The following is a 9,681-nucleotide window of genomic DNA, read 5'->3' as shown; positions in this document are numbered from 1 at the left end:
TTTGGCCCAGTGCATAGACTGGGCTCTGGAGACCAGCTGGGGTTAGAGAACTAGACTCTACTTCCTGCAGCCCTGCTGGCGTCTTGGCCGTGACCTCCTGGGATCAGACTCGTGTCCTCCTGCGATCAGGACCTTGCGGAACTTTCCCAAGATGGGTCCTCCGAGCCTGGCCGCGGTTGCACTCCTCCTGGAGCTACTGATAACGAGGGTGGGCGCTACTGATAAGGAGGGTGGGCGCGCAGGTCGAGACCTGAGGGAACCGGCCGATACCACTGGAGGGCGCGCGCGGGTCCGAGAGGCTAGGTGGTGACGCCTCTCCTATACATCTGCCTTCTACAACGACAAGGGCTGTGGAGGGCGGAGGAATCGAACTCTCGGAGCTCTCAGGCTAGGCCGGCGGCTACCCGAGGCACACTCTGCCCCTGCAGAAATCCTGACCCCTGCCCGCTCCCCGCCCCCGCTCCTTCCCCTCCCCTTCTCCTCCCCTCTCCCCTCCCCTCCCCACCCCTCCCTTACCTGACCCCGCCCCTCCCAAGTTCCCTCTTCCTTCCTTCCCTGAAATCGTCTCCCGGAAACTCCCCGCCTTTCTGGCCGCGCCCGTCCGGACCTCCCTCCCCATCCCGGAGGCGACGCGGATGCTCCCTCCTTTCTGGCCTTGTCCCTGCCCTACCTCCATGTGATTCCGTTCTTCTCCTTGAGCCCTTGACTTTTTTTTTTTTTTTTAATTTTATTTATTTATTTATTTATGGCTGTGTTGGGTCTTCGTTTCTGTGCGAGGGCTTTCTCCAGTTGCGGCGAGCGGGGGCCACTCTTCATCGCGGTGCGCGGGCCTCTCACTGTCGCGGCCTCTCTTGTTGCAGAGCACAGGCTCCAGACGCGCAGGCTCAGTAATTGTGGCTCACGGGCCCAGTTGCTCCGCGGCATGTGGGATCTTCCCAGACCAGGGCTCGAACCCGTGTCCCCTGCATTGGCAGGCAGACTCTCAACCACTGCGCCACCAGGGAAGCCCCGAGCCCTTGACTTTTTATGAGTAACCTGGAAGACCTCAGAGAAGGTGACTTTGTGTGTGTGTGTGTGTGTGTGTGGTAAAACACACATAATATTCACCACGTTACATTTTTAAGGTACAGTTCAGTGGTATTAAGTACATTCATGTCGTGCAACCATCACCTCATCCATACTCTGAACCCTTCCTCCACAGCTGACACTGTACCCTTTAGATAGCTCGCCACTCTCCCCTCCCCCTGCCCCTGGCAACCACTGTTCTATTTTCTATCTCTGTTATGATTTTGACTACTCTAGGTACCTCATGTAAGTGAAATCGTGCAGTGTTTGTGTGTGTGTGTGTGTATGTGACTGGCCTATTTCACTTAGCATAATGCCTGTAAGTTTCATCCATGTTGTAGTATATGTCAGAATTGCGAGAAGGTGACTTTTGAGTTAATTCCTGAAGGAAGTGAGGTGGCAAGAGGAACAAATGTAAAGGCCCTGAGGCAGGAATGGGGCTGGTGTATTGGAGCAAAAGGCCAGTGCAGCTGGAATAGGATAGGGAGGAGGGGGAATAGTAGCCATAAGGCAAACTTTGGCTTTTACTCTGAACACGATAGGAAGCCACTGGAGGGTTTAAGCTGAAGGGTGACCGGATCAGACTCCACATTTCTATTGAACCTCGCTGGCTGCTGAGTTGATAATAGGATGGAGGGGAGCAAGGGCAGAATGGGGAGGCCAGTGAAGAGACTGTTGCTTCTAACATTGTCTGGAGGACTAGGGAAGGCTTCCCAGGAGAAGCTGAGACCAGAAGTTTGAGTAGGAATTGACAAGGTGAGGGGTACCTTTATGTGTTGGAGGTTGGGAGTGAAGTGTTCCAGGTGGAGGACACGGCTTATACAAAGGTGTGGAGGTGAGAGCAAGTGTAGTTGATTGGCAATTGTTAGTACAGTTGACCCTTTTTTAAAAAAAATTTTTTGGCCGCACTGCGCAGCATGCAGTTTATTAGTTCTCCGACCAGGGATCGAACCCGCATCCCCTGCAGTAGGAGTGCGGAGTCTTAACCACTGGACTGCCAGGGAAGTCCCAGTTGACCCTTGAATAACACGGGTTTGAACTTACATGCGGGTCCACTCATATGCAGGGTTTTTTTCAGTAAATACATACTACAGTAGTACATCATTCGTGGTGCATTGAATCCGAGGATGCAGAACTGCAGGTGTGGAGAGCCGACTGTAAAGTTATATGCAGATTTTACAGGGATTTGCAACCGTGCAGGGGTTGGCCCCCAACCCTACCCGCCCCCCCACCACGTTGTTCAAGGGTTAGCTCATTAAACCCCTAGATTGGGAGCTTCCTGGGGAAGAGATGTATTTTCATTTCCATAGGGCAGGGCCTCTACAGGCGCTCTGAAGACCTGCTGATACCACCCTCTCCTCCCCTGTCACTGTGAAGTAAGAAGTAAGAATGCCACCTGGGTTAGACTAACCAGGGCTCTGGGTCTCACCAACACTCACATCATCAGTGAGCTTGCTTTACTGATTTTCCTCTCTCTCTTATATATCTTCATTCTCTCCCTTTTAAGAGAGATCATCAGGTCTCTCTCATCTTAAAACAAAACAAACCAAAAAACCCTCCCTCTATCCTGCTTACTTCTACAACTATTTTTGTATAATTCTCCTACCCTTCACAGCCAAACTTATAAAAATAAGAATTTTTAAAAATTAAAGTACAGTTGATTTACAATATTGTGCTAGTTTCATGTATACAGCAAAGTGATTCAGTTATATATATATATATATTTTTTCAGATTATTTTCCTTCATAGGTTACTACAAGATATTGAATATAGTTCCCTGTGCTATACAGTAAATTCTTGTTGCTTATTTATTTTATGTATAGTAGTTTGTATCTGTTAATCCCACACTCCTAATTTATTCTCCCGCTGACCCCCGTCCCTTTCCCCTTTGGTAACCATAAGTTTGTCTTCTATGTCTGTGAGTCTCTTTCTGTTTTGTATATATATATTCATTTGTGTTATATTTTAGATTCCACATATAAGTGATATATATTTGTCTTTCTCTAACTTACTTCACTTAGTGTGATATTCTCTAGGTCCACCCATGTTGCTGCAAATGGCAATATTTCATTCTTTTTATGGCTAATATTCCACTGTATATATATACCACATTTTTTAAAAAAGATATTTATTTATTTGGTTGCACCAGGTCTTAGTTGCGTCAGGCAGGCTCCTTCGTTGCGGCTCCAGGGCTCCTTAGTTGCAGCATGCATGTGGGATCTAGTTCCCTGACCAGGGATCAAACCCGGGCCCCTGCATTGGGAGCGTGGAGTCTTATCCACTGCGCCACCAGGGAAGTCCCATATACCACGATTTTTTTAAATTTAACATTTTATTTCATGGAACTAACATATACAAAGTAAAAAAAAGTGTCTGAGAGCAAAAAATGATTTTCCAAGTACTTTTTTCTTTCTAGTATTTCATTTATTTAATAAATATTTGTTTTACTCATACTATGTATGGGGAACTTTGCTATCTGCTAAGAACACACACACACACACTTGGCATTGCCCCTACTTTTAATCTAATTATGGATAATGGCTACTTGTAATAAGAACAAAGACTTCTATGCTTAACATACATTAACTCATTAAACAAAAATACTATAATCATGTCCACTTTGTAGATGGAGAGACTGAGGCAAAGAAGAGTTAAATAATTTGCACAAGGCAGACAGCTGGTAAATGGAGAGGATGGAATTTCAAATCTGGCTTATTTTTTAATTTTTAGTCTCTTACCCATTATAGTGCATTTATTCTCTTAGCTCCCTGCCCACCGCTGGCGCCGCTCAGCTTGTGGGATCTTAGTTCCCCAGCCAGGGATTGAAGCCAGGCCCACAGCAGTGAAAGTGCCTTCTTAACCACTGGACTGCCAGGGAGTTCCCTGCATGTATCTTTTTGAATTAGCGTTTTCATCTTTTCCGGATATATGCCCAGGAGTGGGATTGCTGGATCATACGGTAGCTCTATTTTTAGTTTTTTGTTTTTTTTTTTTAAAAGGAACTCCTTTATTTATTTATTTATTTATTTATTTATGGCTGTTCGGTCTTCGTTTCTGTGCGAGGGCTTTCTCTAGTTGCGGCAAGTGGGGGCCACTCTTCACTGCGGTGCGCAGGCCTCTCACTATCGCGGCCTCTCTTGTAGCGGAGCACAGGCTCCAGACGCGCAGGCTCAGTAGTTGTGGCTCACGGGCCCAGCTGCTCCGCGCCATGTGGGATCCTCCCAGACCAGGGCCCGAACCCGCGTCCCCCGCATTGGCAGGCAGATTCTCAACCACTGCGCCACCAGGGAAGCCCTATTTTTAGTTTTTCAAGGAACCTCCATACTGTTTTCCATAGAGGCTGCACCAATTTACATTCCCACCAACAGTGTAGGAGGATTCCCTTTTCCCCACACCCTCTCCAGCATTTATTGTTTGTAGCCTTTTTGATGATTTGATTTTTGACCATTGTGAGGTGGTACCTCATTGTCGTTTTGATTTGCATTTATATAATAATTAGTGATGTTGAGTGTCTTTTCATGTGCCTATTGACCATCTGTATGTCTTCTTTGGAGAAATGTCTATTTAGGTCTTCTGCCCATTGAAAATTAGTTGTTTTTTTTTAAATTAATTAATTAATTTATTCTTGGCTGTGTTGGGTCTTTGTTTCTGTGCGAGGGCTTTCTCTAGTTGCGGCGAGCAGGGGCCACTCTTCATCGCGGTGCGCGGGCCTCTCACTATCGCGGCCTCTCTTGTTGCAGAGCACAGGCTCCAGACGTGCAGGCTCAGTAGTTGTGGCTCACGGGCCCAGTTGCTCCGCGGCATGTGGGATCTTCCCAGACCAGGGCTCGAACCCATGTCCCCTGCATTGGCAGGCAGATTCTCAACCACTGCACCACCAGGGAAGCCCGAAAATTAGTTTTTAAAGACATATAAATTATGTAAAATTTCACTGTACATGCTTGCAATAAATGTCCAAACATATAGGGACTTCTCTGGTGGTCCAGTGGCTAAGACTCCACGTTCCCAATGCAGGGGGCCTGGGGTCGATCCCTGGTCAGGGAACGAGATCCCCCATGCCTCAACTAAAAACCCCACATGCCGCAATGAAGATCCCGCATGCTGCAACTAAGACCTGGCGCAGCCAAATAAATAAATAAATAAATATTTTTAAAAATCCAAACGAAAAAACATAAAATGAAAAGTAAAATTCTCCTTACGCTGACTACCCTGCAGAAATAACCACTGTGAAGAGTTTCTTGTGTATCCTTTTTAAGCATTTTCTATGCATTTATACAAGCATATATGGCTGTCCTTTTTCCTTGATGCATCCAGTCTTTTTTTTTTTTATTAATTTATTTTTTATTTCTTTTTATTTTTGGCTGCATTGGGTCTTTGTTGCTGCACACGGGCCCCCTCTAGCTGCGGCGAGCGGGGACCACATCATTGTGGTGCACGGGCCTCTCAATGCGGTTTCCTGTCTTGTTGCAGATCATGGGCTCTAGGTGTGCGGGCTTCAGTAGTTGTGGCACATGGGCTCAGTAGTTGTGGCTCGCGGGCTCTAGAGTGCAGGCTCAGTAGTTGTGGCTCACGGGCCCAGTTGCTCCGCGGCATGTGGGATCTTCCCAGACCAGGGCTCGAACCCATGTCCCCTGCATTGGCAGGCGGGCTCCCAACCACCGTGCCACCAGGGAAGTCCTGATGCATCCAGTCTTGATGCATCCATTTCAATACATGTAAATCTAGCATGTTATTTTTTTTAATTTAATTTAATTTATTTTTTTATACAGCAGGTTCTTATTAGTTATCTATTTTATACATTAGTGTATATATGTCAATCCCAACCTCCCAATTCATCCCACCACCACCCCCCCAGCATGTTCTTTTTAACAGATATATAATATCCTGTTGTGTGGCTGTTTTATAGCTAATTTAACGAGTCTCCTGTTGATGAGTATGCAAATTGTATTTCACTTTAACTATTTATAAAATGCCACAGTAAACATCCTCTCTGTAAGTCTTTGTGTATGGGTGAAGTACATTTGTAGACTAACTTCTTGGAAGTAGAATTGTTGGGGTAAAGGCTGTGTGTATTTTTAATTTTCATAAATTCTGCCTAATTGCCATTCAAAAAAGTTGTACCTAATTACACTCTCACTGATAACTTTGATAGTTTAGCCAAATTTATTGAAAGAGTTGTCTACAGTTGCTTTCTCCACCTCTTCACCTCCTACTTACAGCACAACTCACTCTAACTTGGCTTCTCTCCACCACTTCACTTTAAAAGGATCTAAGGAGAGGTTGACCACTCTCTCCTTTCTGAAACACTCTTGCCCTGGCTTTTATAATACCGTACTTGCCTGGTCTTCCTCTGCCCACTTGTGAATGTTGGTACTGCTTAGGACTTCAGTTACCATCTGCATGCAAATGACCCCCACATTATTTCCTGCTTCCTAATCTTTATCCACCTGCTTATTTGCCATCTTGACGTGCATGTCCCACAGGCACCTCAGATTCAACATGCCCAACATCCTTCTCCTTCTGGTGCTCCCTTCTCAGCAGCTGTTCCACTGCTGTCCAGTGGTCCTAGCCGGAAACCTGCAAGTCATTTTTGAACCGCACTGTCCCTCAACCTTCACCTCCAGTCAATCACCATGTCCCTGCCCATTCTATCTCCATAATATCTCTCAAACCATCACATCTCTCATCATCTCCCCACACTACCCAAGTCCAGGTCCTCACTGTGTACCACCTGCACACTGCAATGACCTTCTAATTGCCTCCCTGGCTTTAGACTTACTACTCTCCAAACCAGTCTCCACCCTGTAGCCAGAGTGAGCTTTGAAAAATGCAGATCTGATTATGTTACAGTCCTGCTTAAAACCCTTCACTAAGTTCTAATTGCACTTAGGGTAAAGACAAATAAATCTCCCCTGGCTGATTAGGCCTTGACAACCTAACTGTTGTCACCACTAACAATTGTTAGTCACCAACTGTTGTCACTACTAACCCCCTCCTTCATACTGTAATTAGTTTCTTGAATGTTTTATGCTCCTTCCCACACAGAGTTTTTGTCTTTGCTGTTTGTTCCTGCCTGGAATACTCTCTCTTTCCCTCCTGCCTTGACCTGGCAAACACCTTCTCAATAAGTAGGTCTCAGCATAAATTTAACTTGTTTGAGGATGCCTTCCAAGACCCTGAGACTTATGCCCAGTGCCTAACACAAGGGTTGGCATGTGTTGAGAGCTCAATAAATATTTACTAATGAACAAGCCAAGGCCTCAAGGGCCAGGTGGGTGATTACCAGGCTGCAGTTTTTCACATGACCTCTGGGTGTCACCCTTGGCCTCAACTTAACCAGGTCTTGGCTGGGAACCCAGAAGGAAGGGCAGATTTGATGCCCAGCCTGGCCCATCCATCCAGCAAACTGGGAAAGGTTATGGGAAGCCCAGCTACTTCCTGGGTCTGACACGTTCTCCATGTGCTGTGGGTCAGCTGGCTTGATAGGGTGACCGATCATACCAGTTTTCCCAAGACTGAACTGCCTGTGCTCCCAGGATGTGGAAATTTTAGTCATAAATCTGGGACAATCCCAGGCAAATCAGGAGGATTGGTCACTGAACCATGGACAGAGGGGTTGAAACCCCCACCAATGCACTAGACTAAGGTCCAGGCCCAGCAGGAGAGCTGGCTCCAACCCAGCCAAGCTCCTTGCAGCAACACCACTGGTGGGCTGACCCTGTAGCCTGGTGGTTGTAAGAATTTAGGGAGAGAAAGTATATATACTTTAAAGGAATATAAAGAGACCAACTTATGTCTGACAATGTCTACCATTTATTCAGTGCCTCTGGGCATAACATACTTATACATATCTTTTCTAATCCTCACAGAAACCCTAAGAGTACAGAAGATTGTTTTCCTTTCAGAGATTAGAAAACTGAGACTCAAGAGACCAGACTCAAGTAACCAGCCCAAGTCACGCAGCTGTTAAGTAATATGGTGAAATTCAAACCCTTATCTGTCCAAGTACAAAGCTTCAGCTATTTTCACTGAATCTTTAGCCTGGCCATTTCCTTCCTTCTCTAGTCACCATTTGAGAGCCCCAGGAGTGTGAGTAGGAGGCAAGAGGCAGGTGTGGGTGGAAAGGGTTGAGGAAGAGGGTCTGTGATCAGGGCCTGAGTGGGGGGTAGGGGATCCACATAGCATTGACAGCTTGCCTGTCCACATCAGAGAAGTCTCTGCTGTCTTGAACTAGGTGTGGGCATAGCCTGGGGACTCTAGGGCGGCCCCTTCACAGGCTGTCATCCTGACACCAGGCTGTATATTCATCGAGAAGCCAGGGCTGTGTTTCCCAGAGTCCAGGATGAACCCAGCAAGGTCTTATCTGATCGCAAATGGACATCTGGACATGAGAGAGGCACAGGGGAGGGGCCATCAGGAGCTAGCCATAAACTCAAGGGATAAGTGAGGGGTGGGGGGATGGGTGGGGATGTGACAAGGGTCATGGTAAGTACAGTGCCTCGCCCAGAGTTTAGGCTCAGTGAGTGGTTGCAATTAATGAGATAGCCAACTGCCCCTCTTTCCCAGAGATATTTGTAAGGCTGAGTTTTATTTTTGCCCAGATGGTTGTTTAGGAATTGAACTGCTTTTGAATACAAAACAAGAGTTGCTTGTGTAGAAGCATGAGCAGAGGCCTGACTTTGGTTGTGTTGAAGAATGGGCAGAGGCCTGACTAGGCTGTGCAGTGGTCAGAGCCCTGATGAACACTTACTGGTCTGGCAGCCAGATATCCGCTCCACAGGAGGTGTGATGAGCCAGACTCTGGGATTCCTTTACATTAAAAAACAAAATGCAGGCATCCTTCAAGAATTTTAAGTTCTCTGGCAGGAAGGTGCTTTGGGCTGTTCTGTTTTACTTTATTTTATTGGTGATGTCCAAAGATTTTTAGGGTGCAAGATCTGTCCTGGATCATCTTGGCCTCAAACCTGCCAGCCCCTGGCACTGGTATGGCCTGGTACCCCATGGCCAGGTTCTTCCCTGTGGCTCTACTCTGCCAGCCAAGCCATCAGATGGGTGGTACTTGAGCAAGCCTTACCCAGAGTTGGGCCATGTCTCTGCTCTCCCCTAGCTGGCCTTCCAGCTTCCACTAGAGAACTGGGCCTTGTACATTCTAGGGAAGGCTGGGGACCTGGGCATAAAGCAGGGGGAGAGAGGAGAGAAACCTTGATTAAGCTGCCTTGTCCACAGGATTCCTCTTTCCTTCATTTTGAAAATACCTAGTTTGTTCCAACTGTGACAAAGGGAGGAGGAACTTGTGAAAGTCACCAATACTGTACCATCACATTGATGTGGGACCTCTTGCCAGGAGCTCATGGAAGACAGTGACCTGGTGCAGTGGAAAGCACAAGACTTTAGGGTCAGTCAGAATTGGATTCTGTTACTTTCTTGCTGGGTAACCTTGGGAAAGTTACTCAACCTCTCTGAGTCTTGATTTCCTCAATTGATAAATAGGGATAATAATAATAATGATAATGTCTACATCATATGTTTGTTTTGAGGTCTAAATTTGCTGACCAATGTATATAAAAATATAATATTTATTGAGTGCTTATTTTGTGGTAGGTCATGTTTAAGTGC

Source organism: Balaenoptera musculus, chromosome 1 (genome assembly GCF_009873245.2).
Source record: "Balaenoptera musculus isolate JJ_BM4_2016_0621 chromosome 1, mBalMus1.pri.v3, whole genome shotgun sequence".
Taxonomy (NCBI): domain Eukaryota; kingdom Metazoa; phylum Chordata; class Mammalia; order Artiodactyla; family Balaenopteridae; genus Balaenoptera; species Balaenoptera musculus.
The sequence above is the reverse complement of the archived record's forward strand: the minus strand, read 5'-3'. Positions refer to the sequence as shown.